This window comes from Borostomias antarcticus (assembly GCF_949987555.1).
Source record: "Borostomias antarcticus genome assembly, contig: scaffold_102, whole genome shotgun sequence".
Classification (NCBI taxonomy): Eukaryota; Metazoa; Chordata; class Actinopteri; order Stomiiformes; family Stomiidae; genus Borostomias; species Borostomias antarcticus.
This window is the reverse complement of record NW_028176625.1, coordinates 213,613-238,342: the sequence shown is the minus strand read 5'-3', so window position 1 is coordinate 238,342 and position 24,730 is coordinate 213,613. Positions and strand designations below refer to the sequence as shown.

The 24,730-nt window shown below is 49.1% G+C and overlaps 1 protein-coding gene across 1 annotated transcript in view; it reads left to right on the top strand.

Moving 5' to 3' along the window:
* The window catches only part of nr3c2 (nuclear receptor subfamily 3, group C, member 2), a gene marked incomplete at its 3' end in the record, with an annotated part of 133,680 nt that overhangs the window by 4,882 nt on the left and 104,068 nt on the right, over window positions 1-24,730 (top strand). The window lies entirely within an intron of this gene.

The window sequence follows — 24,730 nt, the reverse complement described above, 5'->3', positions numbered from 1 at the left end:
CATATTATATTGATTTGATTTGTATTGACAACAAAGCCAGAGATGTTTAGATTCATCCGCGTCCCATTTTGATCAACAAACACTTCTACAGTACCTAACACTATCAACACTATCAACTCTATCAACTCTATCAACTCTATCAACTCTATCAACACTATCAACACTATCAACACTATCAACTCTATCAACACTATCAACTCTATCAACTCTATCAACTCTATCAACTCTATCAACACTATCAACTCTATCAACTCTATCAACTCTATCAACACTATCAACTCTATCAACTCTATCAACTCTATCAACTCTATCAACTCTATCAACACTATCAACTCTATCAACTCTATCAACTCTATCAACTCTATCAACAGCTGCAAAGCAATCCTAGGCTTCTCCACTTGTTGTTGTTGTTGTTGTGTACAGTAGACTTGTGAAGCGGCTCTTCTTCTACCGTAGCTTCCAAACTCAGTCAAGACCTCCCAAAGCTCAAGCGAAACTTTACATCCATATGTACTGCGAGTGAAAATAATTCGGGGGGAAAAAAAAAAGAGTTTGATATCGGCCGTTGTATATGATCGTTAATAACCCTATAACATGGCTTATAATGCTACATTCAGAACCGGTCTTTTAAAGCCAGTCAGGGAGAGTGTGAGTTTACTAAGCGGCTGTGGCCTGATGATGGAACAGCCAGGCTTGGGAAATGTGGGATGTTTGCAGGGTGCAGGAAGTGAGCGATGGGGTCCAGGTCATTAGCATAGCGGTGGCCCTCGCTCAAAACGCCGCATGCCGCTGGGACACGGAGGCAAAGTTTGACTCTTATCAGGGACCTGTGGGTGCGGACAAACTAACTGATTGTGTTGCGCTATCAGGAGGCTCCACTGAAAAGCTTGTGTAATGTAAATATCTGTTTTTATGGAGGCCGGCCACGGCGGGGGCAGCGTTGTAAATTATGAATGATTGATCGCATGCTTGTGTTGCCAAACCAATGAAATACGGTCGCCTGGCGGGGGAGGAGCCTCGCACACAAACAAACAGGCAGGACGAAACAGACAGGCAGGGCGAAACAGACAGGCAGGGAGAAACAGACAGGCAGGGAGAAACAGACAGGCAGGGAGAAACAGACAGGCAGGGAGAAACAGACAGGCAGGGAGAAACAGACAGGCAGGGAGAAACAGACAGGCAGGGCGAAACAGACAGGCAGGGCGAAACGCGGCCGTGTGTTCGGGAGGGTCTGGCGCTCTCACCCCACCTCCCGCCTCCCAGCTGATACCCTGCCCTACTTACATGTTACATTCAACGCAACAACAACACCAAAAGCAAAACAGCCTTAAATTAGCGTTCAGGATGAATCAAAGTAAATGTCCGATCCATGAAGCAGACGGAGGGAACAGAGCTGGTCTTGTTGCAGCTGAGGCATGTGAACCGCTTATGTAACGCTTCCCTGGCAGAGGCTCCTCTTTATTTCCAGTAAATCAAAAAGATGTGCTTATGATATTTGGGGGAGTTCGGGATTTCTTTGGATATTTTCACCGTGATATAGGCCTAGTGTTCTTTTGAAAGACGATACGGGATGTTTAATGGATGGCGTTATGAAATAGTATCCGATCATGGAAGCTGTGAATGTGTGCACGGCACACTGTAAATTCACTTATTATTGCATACTTTTCTTTTATGTCTTTTTTCTCACTCAGTGCAGGAAGGACAGAACGCGGTCTGAACGCGGTCCTCTCCTGACTGGTGGAACTGTGATAAGACTCAGATGTTTGCTGAGGAGAAATGCATGTGATCATCTGGGGCCTTTCTGGAATGTATTTTTTTTTTTTTTTTTGCGCTCGCTATTCTGGTCAGTGTGGTTCAGCTAATGACCTTCTTTCCCTCACAAAGAGCCACAACAACTGACCTTCTTTCCCTCACAAAGAGCCACAACAACTGTCCAAACTCTCACTAGAAATAGGGCAGATCAAGCTGGCTGAAGTGAACCAGTGATGTCACATGTGAGCCAGGCTAGAAGCACAGCTCCGTGCTGATGCCCGTCGAGGTCGTGGGCGCCATCTTTGATGGATCTGTCAGAAGCTGTTGACGATACCGTTTACCCTCTCTGCTACTCTCAGGAAAGCTCTGTTTGTCGTCTGTCGTCTCAGTTTTGTCTTCGCTCTGTTAGTACTTTTCAGAACATGGCAGGATGGATGTCTAGTGTTGATGACTAGATACATTGGGGGCATTTCATTCCTATCAACCTCTTCATTATGGGACTTTTTGCCTTGGATAGATGCTTCCTAGCCTCGTGAGACCACCCTGATCCTGGCGGGCTGAGGTGTGACGACAGCGAGAAGTGTTAGCTTAGCGTGTGATAGACGGTGATAGACAGATGGTTCATCCAATCACCTGCCAAGTACTTTTGAAAGTGTCCGCCCTTTTACAAACAGTTCCCAGTGGAGATGGTAATAAGTCAGGTTAGATCCTTCCCTACATCCTCACACCTGCACCTCCTTCAGATCTCAGGCCAAACTGGACCAGGGTTGAACTGGACTGGACCAGGGTTGAACTGAACTGGACCAGGGTTGAACTGAACTGGACCAGGGTTGAACTGAACTATACCAGGGTTGAACTGAACTGGACCAGGGTTGAACTGGACTGGACCAGGGTTGAACTGAACTGGACCAGGGTTGAACTGGACTGGACCAGGGTTGAACTGGACTGGACCAGGGTTGAACTGAACTATACCAGGGTTGAACTGAACTGGACCAGGGTTGAACTGAACTATACCAGGGTTGAACTGAACTGGACCAGGGTTGAACTGGACTGGACCAGGGTTGAACTGAACTATACCAGGGTTGAACTGAACTGGACCAGGGTTGAACTGGACTGGACCAGGGTTGAACTGAACTATACCAGGGTTGAACTGAACATGTTGTCTCACCATGAACACAAATCACTTTCTTGCACTTTGTTGTGTATAAAACAATAGCAGGGTGTAAACGGGGATGGCTTTCTGCAAGATGGAGAGATGCATGGATTTCATGTGCGGATGTGTGTGTTTACATGCCGTAGTGTGTGTGTGTGTGTACAGTGTGTGTGTGTGTGTGTGTGCAGGGCTGGCCCCTGGCATCGGTGGACTAGCCAAACACCATCCATCCTATCCTAGGGGGTGACGCACCAAACAAAACGAAAATCTACTTGGCAATGAGGGGAAATAACCGTGGTGAGCGCCTCCTGTTGGTGGGTTCTGGGATGTTGGTGGGTTCTGGTGTGTTGGTGGGTTCTGGTGTGTTGGGGGGCTCTGGTGTGTTGGTGGGTTCTGGTGTGTTGGTGGGTTCTGGGATGTTGGTGGGCTCTGGTGTGTTGGTGGGTTCTGGTGTGTTGGGGGGCTCTGGTGTGTTGGTGGGTTCTGGGATGTTGGTGGGTTCTGGTGTGTTGGTGGGTTCTGGGATGTTGGTGGGTTCTGGTGTGTTGGGGGGCTCTGGTGTGTTGGTGGGTTCTGGTGTGTTGGTGGGTTCTGGTGTGTTGGTGGGTTCTGGGATGTTGGTGGGTTCTGGTGTGTTGGTGGGTTCTGGGATGTTGGTGGGTTCTGGTGTGTTGGTGGGTTCTGGTGTGTTGGTGGGTTCTGGGATGTTGGTGGGTTCGGGTGTGTTGGTGGGTTCTGGTGTGTTGGTGGGTTATGGTGTGTTGGTGGGTTCTGGGATGCTGGTGGGTTCTGGTGTGTTGGTGGGTTCTGGTGTGTTGGTGGGTTCTGGGATGTTGGTGGGTTCTGGTGTGTTGGTGGGTTCTGGGATGTTGGTGGGTTCTGGGATGTTGGTGGGTTCTGGTGTGTTGGTGGGTTCTGGGATGTTGGTGGGTTCTGGGATGTTGGTGGGTTCTGGTGTGTTGGTGGGCTCTGGGATGTTGGTGGGCTCTGGGATGTTGGTGGGATGTTGGTGGGTTCTGGTGTGTTGGTGGGTTCTGGTGTGTTGGTGGGCTCTGGGATGTTGGTGGGTTCTGGTGTGTTGGTGGGTTCTGGGATGTTGGTGGGTTCTGGTGTGTTGGTGGGTTCTGGGATGTTGGTGGGTTCTGGTGTGTTGGTGGGTTCTGGTGTGTTGGTGGGTTCTGGGATGTTGGTGGGTTCTGGTGTGTTGGTGGGTTCTGGTGTGTTGGTGGGTTCTGGGATGTTGGTGGGTTCTGGTGTGTTGGTGGGTTCTGGGATGTTGGTGGGTTCTGGTGTGTTGGTGGGTTCTGGGATGTTGGTGGGTTCTGGTGTGTTGGTGGGTTCTGGGATGTTGGTGGGTTCTGGTGTGTTGGTGGGTTCTGGGATGTTGGTGGGTTCTGGTGTGTTGGGGGGTTCTGGTGTGTTGGTGGGTTCTGGTGTGTTGGTGGGTTCTGGGATGTTGGTGGGTTCTGGTGTGTTGGTGGGTTCTGGTGTGTTGGGGGGTTCTGGTGTGTTGGTGGGTTCTGGGATGTTGGTTGGTTCTGGTGTGTTGGTGGGTTCTGGTGTGTTGGTGGGCTCTGGGATGTTGGTGGGTTCTGGTGTGTTGGTGGGTTCTGGGATGTTGGTGGGTTCTGGTGTGTTGGTGGGTTCTGGTGTGTTGGTGGGCTCTGGTGGGTTCTGGTGTGTTGGTGGGCTCTGGTGTGTTGGTGGGTTCTGGTGTGTTGGTGGGCTCTGGTGTGTTGGTGGGTTCTGGTGTGTTGGTGGGTTCTGGGATGTTGGTGGGTTCTGGTGTGTTGGTGGGTTCTGGTGTGTTGGTGGGTTCTGGTGTGTTGGTGGGCTCTGGGATGTTGGTGGGTTCTGGTGTGTTGGTGAGTTCTGGGATGTTGGTGGGTTCTGGTGTGTTGGTGGGTTCTGGTGTGTTGGTGGGTTCTGGGATGTTGGTGGGTTCTGGTGTGTTGGTGGGTTCTGGTGTGTTGGTGGGTTCTGGTGTGTTGGTGACAGATGCACACATGGGTTACAGGGGTCAAAAAAATGATTTCATTTGGAACTGTGGCCAATTTTGTTATGATTTCCAAAAATATCAGTGATAAATGGACTGCACTTATATAGTGCTTTTATTCAAAGCTCTTTACAATGGCCTCTCATTCACCCACTCACACACACATTCACACACCAATGGCGGTAGCTGCCATGCCAGGTGCTAGCCTGCTCATTGGGAGCAATTTGGGGCTCAGCATCTTACTCAAAGACATGTCGTCAGGAGGAGCCGGGATTCGACCCGCCAACCCTACGTTCATTGGACGACACGCTCTACCTCCTGAGCTACAGCCGCCCCCTAATTAAGCCCAGATTAAGCTAATGACATGTAAAAGAGCTGTCAACACAACTCCACTCAAACTCATGAAAATGGTATTTAATGAGGTGTTTAAAAAAAACCTCAACAGACCTCCTGAACTCCCGGTGGGTGACTCATCTCTCACCTCCCCCCCGTCGTTTAGTCGTTTGCTGTCGATAGCCAGGAGTGGGATAGATGGAGCATTTGGTGGCCTGAATGTGTTTCAGATGTTTGGATATCATTACGGGACAGACCTCTGAAAAACGCTGTCTGTTTGCCAACCTGTCCTATTGGCGAAACGTCAGCTCATACCAACTGCCATCATTTGAATTTTGTATTAGCTTTACAAACCCATACACCGATAGCTGTCAAGAAAAACAATTCAGATGGTACTTTATTGACATCGAAAACATATACCACCATCTTAAATTAATTTTGTCATTTGTATGCGCCAGCGATTCTCTGTGACCATTATTGGGCTTATTAGTTTGTCTAATTAAAAACATCGCTTGTACACAAAAATACTTATTACATACATAGTGGAGAGATGGGAGGGGAAACTGAAGTGTGTCATGACCGATGTAGGCTACATACCACTCTAGTCTGGGGTTATGCTAGGCTAACACCAGTGTCCAGGTGTGTGTGTGTGCGTGTGTTATAACGAGGTGTGCACCTGCTTGGGGGGGGTGATACGGCCGTTACCTTGGATGCGACCTACATGGAGGGAGACAAAGCCGTGTTGAAGGGATCACTGACACTGCCCAGGTCCTAAACACACCCAGCCCAGCCCAGCCCAGCCCAGCCCAGGTCCTAAACACACCCAGCCCAGCCCAGCCCAGGTCCTAAACACACCCAGCCCAGCCCAGCCCAGCCCAGCCCAGGTCCTAAACACACCCAGCCCAGCCCAGCCCAGCCCAGCCCAGGTCCTAAACACACCCAGCTCAGCCCAGGTCCTAAACACACCCAGCCCAGCCCAGCCCAGCCCAGCCCAGGTCCTAACCACATCCTAACCACATCCAGCTCAGTTCAGCCCAGGTCCTAAAGACACCCAGCCCAGGTCCTAAAGACACCCAACACACACACACACACGCACGCATGCACACACACACAAACACAGAAGCACACACACCTTTTCTTGGTTTGCAGTGGATTTATCTGAGATCTGAGCTAGGCTGTCAGGCTCTTTGATAAGCCATTGCTGTGGTGGTGCTTCTATTATGATGTTGTTGCAGTGTTGAAAATGTTGAAGCAATCCACAGCTCAAGAGCAGTTCTGGATGGGCTTGTTGGATGTGGAATCAAGATGGTGGGCTCTTTGTTTTGGTTTACTTAACATTCTGTTGATGACATTTGAAGAAGGGGAATTGGCTTATAACTTCCATTTCTCAAGCTTGGTATTTTCTAGGTGACTTTAATGTGGGGGTTGGGGCATGGTGGAAGGTCCAGCCAATTTGCTCAGAACCTCAAAGTCTACCGTAGACAGGAGGTCCACGGTCCAGTTCTGTTCTGGAGAGACTACACAGTAAGGAGGTCCACGGTCCAGTTCTGTTCTGGGAAGACTACACAGTAAGGAGGTCCATGGTCCAGTTCTGTTCTGGGAAGACTACACAGTGAGGAGGTCCATGATCCAGTTCTGTTCTGGAGAGACTACACAGTGAGGAGGTCCATGGTCCAGTTCTGTTCTGGAGAGACTACACAGTGAGGAGGTCCATGATCCAGTTCTGTTCTGGAGAGACTACACAGTGAGGAGGTCCACGGTCCAGCTCTGTTCTGGAGAGACTACACAGTGAGGAGGTTCATGGTCCAGTTCTTCTGGAGAGACTACACAGTGAGGAGGTCCACGGTCCAGTTCTGTTCTGGAAAGACTACACAGTGAGGAGGTCCACGATCCAGTTCTTCTGGAAAGACTACACAGTGAGGAGGTCCACGATCCAGTTCTTCTGGAAAGACTACACAGTGAGGAGGTCCATGATCCAGTTCTGTTCTGGAGAGACTACACAGTGAGGAGGTCCATGGTCCAGTTCTGTTCTGGAGAGACTACACAGTAAGGAGGTCCATGGTCCAGTTCTGTTCTGGAAAGACTACACAGTGAGGAGGTCCACGGTCCAGTTCTTCTGGAAAGACTACACAGTGAGGAGGTCCATGATCCAGTTCTTCTGGAAAGACTACACAGTGAGGAGGTCCATGATCCAGTTCTTCTGGAAAGACTACACAGTGAGGAGGTCCACGGTCCAGTTCTTCTGGAAAGACTACACAGTGAGGAGGTCCATGATCCAGTTCTTCTGGAAAGACTACACAGTGAGGAGGTCCATGATCCAGTTCTTCTGGAAAGACTACACAGTGAGGAGGTCCATGATCCAGTTCTTCTGGAAAGACTACACAGTGAGGAGGTCCATGATCCAGTTCTTCTGGAAAGACTACACAGTGGCCTGTTTGGGCCTGTTTCGGTGGTGAAATGTTACATAAGCACTAGTAAAGAGCATAACAGAAACTGGAGCTCGTTGATCCACTGAAGCCTTGGATGGGCAAGGGCAGAGAAATCATTCATTTTAGTAATTAATTTGGTTCCGTAAATGTTTTTAATTAAAATGGATGTTCATTGGTGAACCACAGGATTACACAGAACAAAAGTGTTTTACTTTGAGAGAGAGAGAGACAGAGAGAGGGACACACAGACAGAGAGAGGGACACACAGACAGAGAGAGGGACACACAGACATAGAGAGAGAGAGAGAGACATAGAGAGACAGAGAGAGAGAGAGAGGGACACAGACAGAGAGAGACAGAGAGAGGGACACAGACAGAGAGAGAGGGAGACAGAGAGAGAGGCAGAGGCAGATAGAGAGAGATACCTAGTCTGAAGTAACTGTACAGTTTAATGTCTAGCCAGTGTTCAGCCACAGCCACAAACCGAAAACTAGCTCCAATTCTTGTGATTAACATGAGCCTACTGTCCTTCTATCAACATGAGCCTACTGTCCTTCTATCAACATGAGCCTACTGTCCTTCTATCAACATGAGCCTACTGTCCTATCAACATGAGCCTACTGTCCTATCAACATGAGCCTACTGTCCTATCAACATGAGCCTACTGTCCTTCTATCAACATGAGCCTACTGTCCTTCTATCAACATGAGCCTACTGTCCTATCAACATGAGCCTACTGTCCTATCAACATGAGCCTACTGTCCTTCTATCAACATGAGCCTACTGTCCTTCTATCAACATGAGCCTACTGTCCTTCTATCAACATGAGCCTACTGTCCTTCTATCAACATGAGCCTGCTGTCCTTCTATCAACATGAGCCTGCTGTCCTTCTATCAACATGAGCCTACTGTCCTTCTATCAACATGAGCCTACTGTCCTTCTATCAACATGAGCCTACTGTCCTTCTATCAACATGAGCCTACTGTCCTATCAACATGAGCCTACTGTACTTCTATCAACATGAGCCTACTGTCCTATCAACATGAGCCTACTGTCCTATCAACATGAGCCTACTGTCCTTCTATCAACATGAGCCTACTGTCCTTCTATCAACATGAGCCTACTGTCCTATCAACATGAGCCTACTGTCCTATCAACATGAGCCTACTGTCCTTCTATCAACATGAGCCTACTGTACTTCTATCAAATAACTGGAGTTCTGTGAGCTGAGATCGCCAGTTGGCATCATCACTAATAGCCAACTAACGGGACTAATGATGTGAAGAGCCGTTCAACATGTCCAGCGGTCCTGTAGTATTCTATCAAGATTGCCTGGAATGCAGATAAAAGCCAGAGTTCTAGTTGACTTTGGACAGGGAGACAGCTGATTCAGGGCTGCTAACGAGCAAATAGAGTCCTGACAAGGTTCTGTCCGCTCCCACTATCGTCTCCCACCATCGTCTCCCACTATCGTCTCCCACCATCGTCTCCCACTATCGTCTCCCACCATCGTCTCCCACTATCGTCTCCCACCATCGTCTCCCACCATCGTCTCCCACCATCGTCTCCCACTATCGTCTCCCACCATCGTCTCCCACCATCGTCTCCCACTATCGTCTCCCACTATCGTCTCCCACTATCGTCTCCCACCATCGTCTCCCACTATCGTCTCCCACTATCGTCTCCCACTATCGTCTCCCACTATCGTCTCCCACCATCGTCTCCCACCATCGTCTCCCACTATCGTCTCCCACTATCGTCTCCCACCATCGTCTCCCACCATCGTCTCCCACTATCGTCTCCCACTATCGTCTCCCACCATCGTCTCCCACCATCGTTTCCCACCATCGTTTCCCACCATCGTCTCCCACTATCGTCTCCCACCATCGTCTCCCACTATCGTCTCCCACTATCGTCTCCCACCATCGTCTCCCACTATCGTCTCCCACCATCGTCTCCCACTATCGTCTCCCACTATCGTCTCCCACTATCGTCTCCCACCATCGTCTCCCACCATCGTCTCCCACTATCGTCTCCCACCATCGTCTCCCACCATCGTCTCCCACTATCGTCTCCCACCATCGTCTCCCACTATCGTCTCCCACCATCGTCTCCCACTATCGTCTCCCACATATCAGTGCTAGTGGAAGAAAGAAAGCCGCCTCGGTGAGCAGCAAGCGTTGGAGCCGGCCCACGGCTCTGGGGCTACACATGGTTCAGATCTGGGTTCAGTACTGAACACGCAGACCAGCCTCGGAGGAGCCTCGGCACAGACAACCGTACGGGAGGAAGAGTCCTTTTTATTTATTTATTTATTTATTTTTAACCAGAAGAGAACGCTTTGCTCTGGACCTTGTCCAACTCTTAATGTTCTACCCAGGAGGAAAGCCCATACTCCTGAGAGAACACTAATCAGCCCTTAATTGTATGTTCTTCCACTAAATTAATGGATGGCAGTGATTTGATTAATTCAGCCGCTGCTGGATACTAATATCCAATTAAACCCCGTCCGCGGCACACCGGGGGCCCCTGGTGCATTGTGGGTCGGTGGCTGTGAGGTGGGTGGGGGGGTTGCTGCTCGTTTGAGATGTGGCTGTAGATTGGAGTCGTGGGGGTGGGCGTGGGAGGGCTAGTGCTCAGGTGATTGCACCTGCGAGTGCAGTAGGTGTGTGTTTTGTGGTGGAGGTCGCAGGGGCGGGGGGGTCACACGCCATCCGGGCAACGCCTCTCTCTCTAGCCTCGCACCTCAGACGGTCACCACACTTTTCTGCTCATGTCTACTCGTCTGTAACGTACTGGAGCAGACCAACAGTCCTTCATCATTTACAAACATCTTTATCAGATAGCTGATAAGCCCAGTTATTTATGGACTTAATATAGCCCAGGGCTCTGTTGACTTGTAAGATATGAGGAGAAAACGTCATAGGAGAGCATTGACCTCTTACTCACAGTACAGTATTGTCGACCGTTGAGATGCATATTTCATATTTCACTGGAGTTGAAATCAGTTGGGGTAATTTGATTGAGAGTGTAGATAAGTAGTGTAGATTAATATTTCTTTTGGTGCCTAAAAAAGCAGAGTCTGCGATGACCTAATTATTCTGTCATACACTGCAGAAACCAATATATAATCCTCTCTCTCTCTCTCTCTCTCCTTCTCTCTCTCCCTCATACACACACACACACGTACACACACACACACACACACAGGCACACACAAACACAAAAACAAAAACACACAGGCACACACACACAAACAGACACAGACGCACGCACACACACACACACACAGACTCAAACTTGGCACCCTAATAAAAGTGTGGTTACTGTTCGCGAGGGCTGCTGGGATACGAGAGCCTGTCCTCAGTTGAACCTTCTCCTGAAACGGCATCTGATGACAGCCGGCCAAATCTCCGCTGGGCCTCGCTACGGGCTCAGATCTACCTCCTACAACCTATCACTGACACTGAGATCTACCTCCTACAACCTATCACTGACACTGAGATCTACCTCCTACAACCTATCACTGACACTGAGATCTACCTCCTACAACCTATCACTGACACTGAGATCTACCTCCTACAACCTATCACTGACACTCAGATCTATCAGTGTACATAATGGCTTCCTCCAGGAATCCTCCTGGTTAGACAGTATTATGAACACACATGATGAGCGGAGTGTGTTCCTCCTTAAACATGCTACCTCAGTCTTAAACACGCTACCTCAGTCTTTAACACGCTACCTCAGTCTTTAACACGCTACCTCAGTCTTTAGTCTTTAACATGCTACCTCAGTCTTTAACATGCTACCTCAGTCTTTAACATGCTACCTCAGTCTTTAACATGCTACCTCAGTCTTTAACATGCTACCTCAGTCTTTAACATGCTACCTCAGTCTTTAACATGCTACCTCAGTCTTAAACACGCTACCTCAGTCTTTAACACGCTACCTCAGTCTTTAACACACTACCTCAGTCTTTAGTCTTTAACATGCTACCTCAGTCTTTAACATGCTACCTCAGTCTTTAACATGCTACCTCAGTCTTTAACATGCTACCTCAGTCTTTAACATGCTACCTCAGTCTTTAACATGCTACCTCAGTCTTTAACACGCTACCTCATTCTTTAACATGCTACCTCAGTCTTTAACATGCTACCTCAGTCTTTAACACACTACCTCAGTCTTTAACACGCTACCTCAGTCTTTAACACACTACCTCAGTCTTTAACATGCTACCTCAGTCTTTAACATGCTACCTCAGTCTTTAACATACTACCTCAGTCTTTAACATGCTACCTCAGTCTTTAACATGCTACCTCAGTCTTTAACATGCTACCTCAGTCTTAAACATGCTACCTCAGTCTTTAACATGCTACCTCAGTCTTTAACATGCTACCTCAGTCTTTAACACACTACCTCAATCTTTACATACTACCTCAGTCTTTAACATGCTACCTCAGTCTTTAACATGCTACCTCAGTCTTTAACATGCTACCTCAGTCTTTAACACGCTACCTCAGTCTTTAACATGCTACCTCAGTCTTTAACATACTACCTCAGTCTTTAACATGCTACCTCAGTCTTTAACATGCTACCTCAGTCTTTAACACGCTACCTCAGTCTTTAACATGCTACCTCAGTCTTAAACATGCTACCTCAGTCTTTAACATGCTACCTCAGTCTTTAACATACTACCTCAGTCTTTAACATGCTACCTCAGTCTTTAACACGCTACCTCAGTCTTTAACATGCTACCTCAGTCTTTAACACGCTACCTCAGTCTTTAACATGCTACCTCAGTCTTTAACATGCTACCTCAGTCTTTAACATGCTACCTCAGTCTTTAACATACTACCTCAGTCTTTAACATGCTACCTCTGTCTTTGACACACTATCTCGGTCTTTAACACGCTACCTCAGTCTTTAACATGCTACCTCAGTCTTTAACACGCTACCTCAGTCTTTAACACGCTACCTCAGTCTTTAACACGCTACTTCAGTCTTTAACACGCTACCTCAGTCTTTAACATGCTACCTCAGTCTTTAACACGCTACCTCAGTCTTTAACACGCTACCTCAGTCTTTAACATGCTACCTCAGTCTTTAACATACTACCTCAGTCTTTAACATGCTACCTCATTCTTTAACACGCTACCTCAGTCTTTAACATGCTACCTCAGTCTTTAACATGCTACCTCAGTCTTTAACATGCTACCTCTGTCTTTGACACACTATCTCGGTCTTTAACACGCTACCTCGAGCTGGAACTATGTTGAGATATTAGGATATGAACTTCTGGCTTTAAAAAAAATATTTGAAATATCCCAGTAATACTTTTATACTTCCACATAAAACATGGAAACTCGACTTCCTTCATCTCAAACATAGACTTTTCTCTCTCTCTCTAGTTTGATGTCTTATAAGTTGGACAATATGAGCTATAAAAAACAATGGGCTCCATATTTCATTGGTTTGGTTGGGAAGGACTTTCCCTCTTTCCTCTCTCTTTCTCTCTCCCCTCTCTCTCTCCCTTTCTCTATCCTCTCTCTTCCCTTTTTCTCTCTCTACCCTCTCTCTCTCTCCATCTATCTCTCCCCTCTCTCTCCCCCTCTCTCTTTCTACCCCTCTTTCTCTCTCCCCCAACCTCTCTCTACCCTCTCTCTCTCCCTCTCTCTCTATCTCCGCCCTCCCTCCGTCTCTTCTCTCTCTCTCTCTCTCTCTCTCTCTCTCTCTCTCTCTGCATCATTGTCTCCCTCCCTGCATTCCAGTGCGCTCCATTGAACAAACACGGCATAGTCTGATGTGTGTGTGTGTGTGTGTGTGTGTGCGTGTGTGTGCGTGCGTGTGTGTGCGTGGCATGGCCTGATCATTCATGTTTAATTGGAGTTTGCTCAAGTGTTCACGTCAAACAGCTTATTTTGGAGCCTGGCTTCTTCATGTGTGGAACGAGAGCGATTGACATGCAGGCGGAAGTGGAGCCATTAAGGAAAACACTTCAAAAAATGTTAATTGTTCCGCTTCAGAGGTCAGCAAAGTAGGTCACGCCTGGCCGTCTCAATTAGAACTGGGAGAGGAGGGCGGGGTGGGGGGAGGAGGAAGACGAGCGAACTCTCACAGCGCCTTTACATAACACACACACACACACACACTCACACGCATACGCACACACATACATACAAACACACTCCCAGTGACACACGCGCACACACACACAAACACACACTCTCACACACACGCACACATTCACACTCACATTCACACGCCCAGATAGCTTCACGCAGCAACACAGACACTCGCACACAGATATATACACAAGCACACCCATAACACAAATACACACATGTGCGCGCACACACACACACACACAACACACTGTATCCTTGAATATACCTAATAAATCTTTAAAAATGCAGCGGCATCGGATGTGACCTAGAAAACGTGAGCGTGCCGTGCCTCCCTTCCAGGGCTGCCCAGGGAGAGACGGGGAACCGCTTCCTTTGTGAGGGAACCATGAAAGTCCCCTGTCTGTGAGATCCCTGTTCGCCCGGTGGCAGGGCGGGGTTCCGCGCAGATCTCTCGGCACAAATCACGTCGTCCTCCCCGGGGGCGTTGGGGGGGGCGCGGCGGTCGACACACTGACCCAGCAGGTGAAAAGAGACTTCCAGGTATCCGGTGACAGGTCGGACACAAGGTGTCGTGTCACGTTGAGCTGGCCGACAGAGATCGCTTCCCTCCGCCCGCTCTTTAGAACAAGGGGGTAAACTTGTTTTGCAGGAAGCGAGAAATCGGTCGCCCGCTCGCAGAAGGGGAATCCTGATTGCAGTGGCGCTTTTGTGCCGGTGACAATGACACAAACTGCACTGTGTGAAATTGATCCGGGGTGTTGTTGTTGCCGGTTATGAAGGTGACCCTTGTTTTTTTTCATTTGTGACGGACAAATGTGTTTTATGGGTCCCGTGGTGTCTATGCACGCTAGCGGCAGGCCTGGGAAAGACGCTGACTCGCCAGTGGTTACAGTACGCCATGCAAGGAATGCTGGGAGATATTTACTCCTGGTCTTTTCCAGGAGGGTCAGCTCCCATGTCTGTTCTGGGAACGAGCCAATTGAAACCCATCAGGAAGTCAGGAGGCCATGCTGCCTTATTTGAGTTTCCTGTTCACCTCCTCATATTCACTGCATTGTACCTGGCAGGGGACAGCATTCCCCCCCTACCGCCTGGTTCTGTTGGGGCTGCCTGGCTGGCTTACTGCCTGGTTCTGTTAGGGCTGCCTGGCTGGCTTACTGCCTGGTTCTGTTAGGGCTGCCTGGCTGGCTCGGCTGCAGCTTCGTGACTGGGTCTGATCTCGGAAGGAGGCCAGCATTGCTGGAGGGCTTGAGGGTTGGTGCTGAGCCTGTTACACAGTCCATCTCTGTCCTGGCGCCAGGAGGAGCGGTTCATATACAGCCCTGCTCCAGGGTTCATATACAGCCCTGCTCCAGGGTTCAGCCCTGCTCCAGGGTTCAGCCCTGCTCCAGGGTTCAGCCCTGCTCCAGGGTTCAGCCCTGCTCCAGGGTTCAGCCCTGCTCCAGGGTTCAGCCCTGCTCCAGGGTTCATATACAGCCCTGCTCCAGGGTTCAGCCCTGCTCCAGGGTTCATATACAGTCCTGCTCCAGGGTTCATATACAGTCCTGCTCCAGGGTTCATATACAGCCCTGCTCCAGGGTTCATATACAGCCCTGCTCCAGGGTTCATATACAGCCCTGCTCCAGGGTTCATATACAGCCCTGCTCCAGGGTTCATATACAGCCCTGCTCCAGGGTTCATATACAGCCCTGCTCCAGGGTTCATATACAGCCCTGCTCCAGGGTTCATCCCTGCTCCAGGGTTCATATACAGCCCTGCTCCAGGGTTCAGCCCTGCTCCAGGGTTCAGCCCTGCTCCAGGGTTCATATACAGCCCTGCTCCAGGGTTCATATACAGCCCTGCTCCAGGGTTCATATACAGCCCTGCTCCAGGGTTCATATACAGCCCTGCTCCAGGGTTCATATACAGCCCTGCTCCAGGGTTCATATACAGCCCTGCTCCAGGGTTCATCCCTGCTCCAGGGTTCAGCCCTGCTCCAGGGTTCAGCCCTGCTCCAGGGTTCATATACAGCCCTGCTCCAGGGTTCAGCCCTGCTCCAGGGTTCATATACAGCCCTGCTCCAGGGTTCAGTCCTGCTCCAGGGTTCAGCCCTGCTCCAGGGTTCAGCCCTGCTCCAGGGTTCAGCCCTGCTCCAGGGTTCATATACAGCCCTGCTCCAGGGTTCATATACAGCCCTGCTCCAGGGTTCATATACAGCCCTGCTCCAGGGTTCATATACAGCCCTGCTCCAGGGTTCATATACAGCCCTGCTCCAGGGTTCAGCCCTGCTCCAGGGTTCAGCCCTGCTCCAGGGTTCAGCCCTGCTCCAGGGTTCATATACAGCCCTGCTCCAGGGTTCAGCCCTGCTCCAGGGTTCAGCCCTGCTCCAGGGTTCAGCCCTGCTCCAGGGTTCATATACAGCCCTGCTCCAGGGTTCAGCCCTGCTCCAGGGTTCAGCCCTGCTCCAGGGTTCAGCCCTGCTCCAGGGTTCAGCCCTGCTCCAGGGTTCATATACAGCCCTGCTCCAGGGTTCAGCCCTGCTCCAGGGTTCAGCCCTGCTCCAGGGTTCATATACAGCCCTGCTCCAGGGTTCATATACAGCCCTGCTCCAGGGTTCAGTCCTGCTCCAGGGTTCAGCCCTGCTCCAGGGTTCAGCCCTGCTCCAGGGTTCAGCCCTGCTCCAGGGTTCATATACAGCCCTGCTCCAGGGTTCAGCCCTGCTCCAGGGTTCAGCCCTGCTCCAGGGTTCATACACAGTCCTGCTCCAGGGTTCAGCCCTGCTCCAGGGTTCATATACAGCCCTGCTCCAGGGTTCAGCCCTGCTCCAGGGTTCATATACAGCCCTGCTCCAGGGTTCAGCCCTGCTCCAGGGTTCAGCCCTGCTCCAGGGTTCATACACAGCCCTGCTCCAGGGTTCAGCCCTGCTCCAGGGTTCAGCCCTGCTCCAGGGTTGTAGGGTTAAGTGGCAGCATGTGCTGTAGTACATGTGAATGCAGTCATAAACAAACAGCCATCAGCAGAGCAGTATTTCAACCAGCATACAGACCTACTGTTCTCTGCTCAGTGCTCGCTGATAAAATCACTACGTCAGACTGGGGGTGCGGTTACTGAAGACTGGGGGTGCGGTTACTGAAGACTGGGGGTGCGGTTACTGAAGACTGGGGGTGCGGTTACTGAAGACTGGGGGTGCGGTTACTGAAGACGGGGGGTGCGGTTACTGAAGACTGGGGGTGCGGTTACTGAAGACTGGGGGTGCGGTTACTGAAGACTGGGGGTGCGGTTACTGAAGACTGGAGGTGCGGTTACTGAAGACTGGGGGTGCGGTTACTGAAGAGCCAAACATATTTTTGATTGATTTTTTTCCCCTGAATGCAAAGTCAAGCAGTACTTGTCGCGGGATAAATCTTACTAATGCAAATGAACATTTAATCTGCACTTAGGGCAGAACTGGAGCGTGTATCCCAGGGGATAATTTGCCGTTTTATGGTTGGAATGAATGGCTCACATAAGCTTGAGCCAACCAGAAAGCCAGTCAGCCAGCCACACAGCTAGACAATCAGCCAGTCAGTCTGTCAGCCAGTCAGTCAGTCAGTCAGTCAGTCAGTCAGCCAGTCAGCCAATCAGTCAGCCAGTCAGTCGGCCAGTCATCCAGTCAGCCAACCAGTCGGTTACGGCCCTCAATCTGGCTGTGTGTGTGTGTGTGTGTGTGTGTGTGTGTGTGTTGTCTTTCCTTCTGTTCTCCGCTCACTCATTCCATTCAGGTGTCATTGGTGATTCCAGTCCAATCAGTCCAATCATCTCATCAAACCGTGCAGTTGTCCAATCATCTGTCACCCCACCTCCTACATAACCCTGCCTGTGTGTCTGTTCTTTGCCTTGTTTGTGTGTGCTGCTGCTTGCTGTATTTTTGTTACCTAAGCTGCTTCTTTGTTAGTTACAGTCAGCAGAAGCGTCATGCCTTTAGAACTTGAGGGGGCATGTGCCCCCTTAGATTATTATTTTTTTTTTTTTACATTTCTGTTATTGTTTGTTTACCATTACATTTTACAATGCAGAACTATGATTATTTTCTCTACTGAGCTGAATGTATTAACTGATGAACAGGTCCTCCAAATATTAGGCTATTCAGTATATCAGATTCAATATACTTCATACTTCAGTATACAGTATACCATTCGGACCAATGCCAAGTGAGTAACAAAAAGGTAGATTTGAAAGAACGCTACCGGTAAGTTTAATTTCACACCGCTTGAGTGGCAACTGGTAGTGTGCTGTGTCCTGATCCTGTCCTGTCCTGTCCTGATCCTGTCCTGTCCTGTCCTGATCCTGTCCTGATCCTGTCCTGATCCTGTCCTGTCCTGTCCTGATCCTGTCCTGTCCTGTCCTGTCCTGTCCTGTCCGATCCTGTCCTGTCCTGTCCTGATCCTGTCCTGTCCTGTCCTGATCCTGTCCTGTCCTGATCCTGTCCTGTCCTGTCCTGTCCTGTCCTGTCCTGTCCTGTCCTGTCCTGTCCTGTCCTGTCCTGTCCTGTCCTGTCCTTTAAACTGCAAAAATGCACAAAAAACACTACAATTTTGCACGCGCTCTGGCTGGGTTCTGGCTGGGTTCTGGCTGGGTTCTGGCTGGGTTCTGGCTGGGTTCTGGCTGGTCTCTGGCTGGTCTCTGGCTGGATTCTGGCTGGTCTCTGGCTGGGTTCTGGCTGGTCTCTGGCTGGGTTCTGGCTGGGTTCTGGCTGGTCTCTGGCTGGTCTCTGGCTGGGTTCTGGCTGGTCTCTGGCTGGGTTCTGGCTGGTCTCTGGCTGGGTTCTGGCTGGGTTCTGGCTGGTCTCTGGCTGGTCTCTGGCTGGTCTCTGGCTGGGTTCTGGCTGGGTTCTGGCTGGTCTCTGGCTGGGTTCTGGCTGGTCTCTGGCTGGGTTCTGGCTGGGTTCTGGCTGGGTTCTGGCTGGTCTCTGGCTGGGTTCTGGCTGGTCTCTGGCTGGGTTCTGGCTGGTCTCTGGCTGGGTTCTGGCTGGTCTCTGGCTGGGTTCTGGCTGGTCTCTGGCTGGGTTCTGGCTGGGTTCTGGCTGGTCTCTGGCTGGTCTCTGGCTGGTCTCTGGCTGGGTTCTGGCTGGGTTCTGGCTGGTCTCTGGCTGGATTCTGGCTGGTCTCTGGCTGGGTTCTGGCTGGTCTCTGGCTGGGTTCTGGCTGGTCTCTGGCTGGGTTCCGGTGTGCAGTGTGGTGGGTGTTGTGGTGACACATGGAGGTAGAGCGTGGTGGTAGAACGGCTGCTCTGTTACATGTATAATGTTGTTAGGGCGCCTACATTTGATTTAGATGTGTTTTTGGCTACTCCACCCCGGACCAATTGGATAGCTGTGAGGTGGTTGATCTGCATAATATTCCCAAGCATTTTGTCCTTTCGCTTCCTGAGAGCACAGGAAAGGAGCGCCTTAGACGATTCATTGTAGAGGAGTTAACAGAGAGGCAGGTGGTAGAGGAGTTAACAGACAGGCAGGTGTTTGGGGCGTCAACACCAGTAGAGTCTGGTGCTGATGGCTCCCCGGCTGAGGACGTGGTTCCAGGACGTTGAAAGCAGACGGCAAGCCTGACACAGAGCCTCGGCTTGGCCAGAAGGGTGAGCAGGCTGGTATGGAGGTCAACATTACGACCTTGTCGCTGTTCATCTTGTTTTCCCCTGCTCAGTCACTCGCTGCCTCCAGTGGTTATGATCGTTTTAAGCTGTGTCCGCCTCGCCTAGAGTTTGAAGCACTGGACAAAGAGAGGAAGTACAACCTGCAGTTAGAGGTACGCTAAGGTAAGTTGAAACAATAATTTGTGTCCTCTCGCAAGGAGAGCAAGACTTGTGCTATTAGTGTGCAGATCCCAGCAGTGTGTTCCGCTGAGGATTCACAACGCAAGGAGGAGCGAGACTCCTTCTATTTGCCACAAGGTGGGTCATATTATAGCTAACTGTCTGACATTAAAATGCAAACTGCTAGCTGAACAGTCTAAGGGGGTTGGTGATCAAAACCCTTCTTTTGGCCGTACCCTCCTTTCCAGCACCTTGGAGTACACTTTCCCTGGGAGGCTGAGTAATGTGATGCCTCTATAATTGGCACACACCCTCTGGTCCCCTTTTTTGAATATTGGGACCACCACCCCAGTCTGCCACTCCTTTGGCACTGACCCGGACTTTCACGCAATGTTAAAGAGGCGTGTCAACCAAGACAGCCCCTCAACACCCAGCGCCTTCAGCATTTCTGGATGGATCTCATCAGTCCCTGGGGCTTTGCCACTGTGGAGTTGTTTGACTACCTCAGCGACCTCCTCCAGGGAAATTTACAATGACTCCCCATCATCTTCCGGCTCTGCCTCGATCATAGAGGGTGGATTAGTCGGGTTCAGGAGTTCCTCAATGTGCTCCTTCCAACGCTCAACAACCTCCTCAGTTGAGGTCAGCAGTGTCCCTTCCTTGCTGAGGTGTCTGATGGTCTTTCAGAAACACTTTGGTGCCGACCGAAAGTCCTTCTCCATGGTTTCTCTGAACTCCTCCCACACCCGCTGCTTTGCCTTGGTCACGGCCGAAGCCGCAGCCCTCCGGGCCAGTCGATACCCTGCAACTGCTTCTGGAGTCCCCCAGGCTAACATATCCCTGACCACCGCTGTCCACCACGGTGTCCGAGGGTTACCGCCCCTTGAGGTACCCATGACCCTCAGGCCACAGCTCCCAGCCGCAGCTTCAGCAAAGGAGGCTTTGAACACATTCATGCTCAATGTCCCCAACCTCCACAGGGATGCCTGAGAAGCTCCGCCGGAGAAGGCAATTGAAATCTCTCTGGACAGGCGTTCCAGACGTTCCCAGTTCACCCTCACTACACGCTTGGGTTTTCCAAAACCAGCTCACCACCAGATGGTGATCAGTGGACAGCTCTGCCCCTCTCTTTACCCGAGTGTCCAAAACACATGGCCTCAGATCAGATGATACGATAACAAGGGGGACCTTACACTGAAAAACATTGCCTACTTCCTCCTATACCGGTTATGGGGGAACCCTTCGAACATGTCTTAGTAGACTGCGTTGGTCTGTAACTAACTAGTACTGACTAACTAGTATCTGTTGACCATTGTGTTACTATCTAGAGGCTATACCTCTTTGAAATATCACAGCTTCCTTGGTGCCACTTTAGTTGATTATTAATATCTATTTGTATTTATTTTATTTTATTTATAAATATATATTTTTACCTTTATCTATAGAAATGTATTGAAACGGGATAAACCCCTTGAGATGGATCATCTCATTTTCGAGGGGGACAGTGAGTCACGTTAAGACCCAGGTTATCTGGCTGATCCTCCTGGATAGAAGCTTTGGTAGTCATGTAATGTAATGTAATGTAATGTAATGTAGTCAACAGTGAGGCCCTGCACTCTGTACTCTGCTAACTGACCAGTTTATCCTGCACTCAGTGAGGGGCCAGTCTGGTCTATATGATGGTGGGTGTGTTCAGTCTGGTCTATATGATGGTGGGTGTGTTCAGTCTGGTCTATATGACGCTGGGTGTGTTCAGTCTGGTCTATATGACGCTGGGTGTGTTCAATCTGGTCTATATGACGCTGGGTGTGTTCAATCTGGTCTATATGACGCTGGGTGTGTTCAGTCTGGTCTATATGACGCTGGGTGTGTTCAATCTGGTCTATATGACGCTGGGTGTGTTCAGTCTGGTCTATATGACGCTGGGTGTGTTCAGTCTGGTCTATATGACGCTGGGTGTGTTCAGTCTGGTCTATATGACGCTGGGTGTGTTCAGTCTGGTCTATATGACGCTGGGTGTGTTCAGTCTGGTCTATATGATGCTGGGTATGTTCAGTCTGGTCTATATGACGCTGGGTGTGTGTCAGTCTGGTCTATATGACGCTGGGTGTGTTCAGTCTGGTCTATATGACGCTGGGTGTGTTCAGTCTGGTCTATATGACGCTAGGTGTGTTCAGTCTGGTCTATATGATGCTGGGTATGTTCAGTCTGGTCTATATGACGCTGGGTGTGTTCAGTCTGGTCTATATGACGCTGGGTGTGTTCAGTCTGGTCTATATGACGCTGGGTGTGTTCAGTCTGGTCTATATGATGGTGGGTGTGTTCCCAGCAGGCCACGCTGTCAACCCACGCCGCTACATTAGTTCTAAGCATTCATAAGTTCTGCGCGGAGGCTGGCTTAGCGGCAGGACCACAAGGAGCGTTCGTTTCCATGGCAAAGGTGGTAGTCTGACTCAGTGCCTGTCTGCTTTATAAAAAAAAAAAAAAAGTTTTTAATAAAAGGGTCTTACGCAGGCATAGAGCATAATTAAGCAATAAACCACGAGAGGCTGTGTGTTATAGTGATTTAAGAACAGCTAGGGGGCGTTGTTAGGCACGACGTGAAGCGTCAGCTATTAGTGTAAAATAAACACACAGCAGTGTAAAATATTAACATTTTTTCAAAACGAAGCATCATTCCCTCAATTCCGCTGAGCAAAATAGTTCCCCTAACAAAAGTGTTGCCAAGCAACAGATGCATTGGATGGAATGTTCAGTTCAAAAACACAATGATAGGCCCATTGGATCAAATGGGAGGCGCATTAATACTGAAAATGGAATGATATGCGGTCCCAGGTGTCTGTTACTGAAGCAATGACTCATGAGAGGGTGTGGTATATGGCCTATATACCACGGCTTGTGCTGCGGTCATAGGCACGAGGCGCAGCCGAGTGCCGTCGACCAGCACAAGCCGTGGTATATAGGCCATATACCACACAACCCTCGAGTGAGTTATTGCTTTTATACAACGGGTTACACCGGCAGGGAATATTTATAGAATCAATACCTAGTATTTTAGTGTCTTAATAGCGATTTTCGTGAACTCCGCCAAGAAAAGTAGTTCCTAAAACTATCATGTTGCTCTGGAGGTTCAAAGTGATGAACAATGAGCCCTAACAACCAAAATACTATGACCAACCTAGCTAGCCTTGAACGTAGTGTAGCCTACCTTTGACCAACCTAGCTAGCCATGACCGTAGTGTAGACTACCTTTGACCAACCTAGCTAGCCATGACCGTAGCGTAGCCTACCTTTGCTGTGCAACTGCAAGTTGCAGTATTGACGATAAACCAGAGTGGTACGGAGAATGTGAAACATTAAACTAGACACATCCAATAGGTGGTGCTGTAATACCGCAGATCTGCCTGGTAGGCTACATAAAAATCACTGAGTCAGGAGTGAATAGACCCAGCTAGCTCGGCAGAGTGTTGTCAGCTGACAGACGTGCATCAGTGTGTGGAGCGCTGTCAGGTGCTGCTGGATTGCGACGGCTAATTCTTCAGTTCTTCATCTGACAACACATCAACTGACCTAATTGTCAAAATGAATAAACAAACACAAACGGGTTATGCTAGCTCGCTGTTAATGAATAAACAAACACAAACGGGTTATGCTAGCTAGCTGTTAATGAATAAACAAACACAAACGGGTTACGCTAGCTAGCTGTTAATGAATAAACAAACAAAAACGGGTTATGCTAGCTAGCTGTTAATGAATAAACAAACACAAACGGGTTACGCTAGCTAGCTGTTAATGAATAAACAAACACAAACGGGCTATGCTAGCTAGCTGTTAATGAATAAACAAACACAAACGGGTTATGCCAGCTAGCTGTTAATGAATAAACAAACACAAACGGGTTACGCTAGCTAGCTGTTAATGAATAAACAAACACAAACGGGCTATGCTAGCTAGCTGTTAATGAATAAACAAACACAAACGGGTTATGCCAGCTAGCTGTTAATGAATAAACAAACACAAACGGGTTACGCTAGCTAGCTGTTAATGAATAAACAAACACAAACGGGCTATGCTAGCTAGCTGTTAATGAATAAACAAACACAAACGGGTTATGCCAGCTAGCTGTTAATGAATAAACAAACACAAACGGGTTATGCTAGCTAGCTGTTAATGAATAAACAAACACAAACGGGTTACGCTAGCTAGCTGTTAATGAATAAACAAACACAAACGGGTTACGCTAGCTAGCTGTTAATGAATAAACAAACACAAACGGGTTACGCTAGCTAGCTGTTAATGAATAAACAAACACAAACGGGTTACGCTAGCTAGCTGTTAATGAATAAACAAACACAAACGGGCTATGCTAGCTAGCTGTTAATGAATAAACAAACACAAACGGGTTACGCTAGCTAGCTGTTAATGAATAAACAAACACAAACGGGCTATGCTAGCTAGCTGTTAATGAATAAACAAACACAAACGGGTTATGCCAGCTAGCTGTTAATGAATAAACAAACACAAACGGGTTACGCCAGCTAGCTGTTAATGAATAAACAAACACAAACGGGTTATGCTAGCTAGCTGTTAATTAATGTGACACAGGCTCTTTGTTAAACAAGATGTATTCAACTCCAAGGAAGATTTGATTGAACTGCAGACGTTTATATGTTATATGTTTAACTGGACAGTCCCATTCATGGTGCAATTTGAGAAATACGTGTCCAAAACCGGGGCGGAAACCCTCGGACTAGCAACAGTAACTAAGGGGGGTCTGTTTGGATGCTGACTGGATTACGACGGCTAATTCTTCAAGCTTTGAGCTGTCTTGTTTCACCGGGGAAGTCCAACAATGTCTCGACACATTTTCAAACAGGCTTTATTTTGGTAAACAGACCACATATTGGGAGTCTTTGTGGTTACTTTATCCGGTAAGGGGGAAAAAATTAGGATGTGATAAACTGACTCGAAAATTAACATTAAAAAGCTGTTACATTGGAATGTTGAAACAGTGAAACAAGACGGCTCAAAGCTTGATGGTTCATGAGGCCAGTATGTACAGTAGGCTAGTGTAATGATAGGCGCAGTAATATTTCAAATAGAACTGTAAGGAGGCTTTGCCGTGGTATATCGTGTCACATACAACGGCGTTTAACCAAGCACCCGTTGT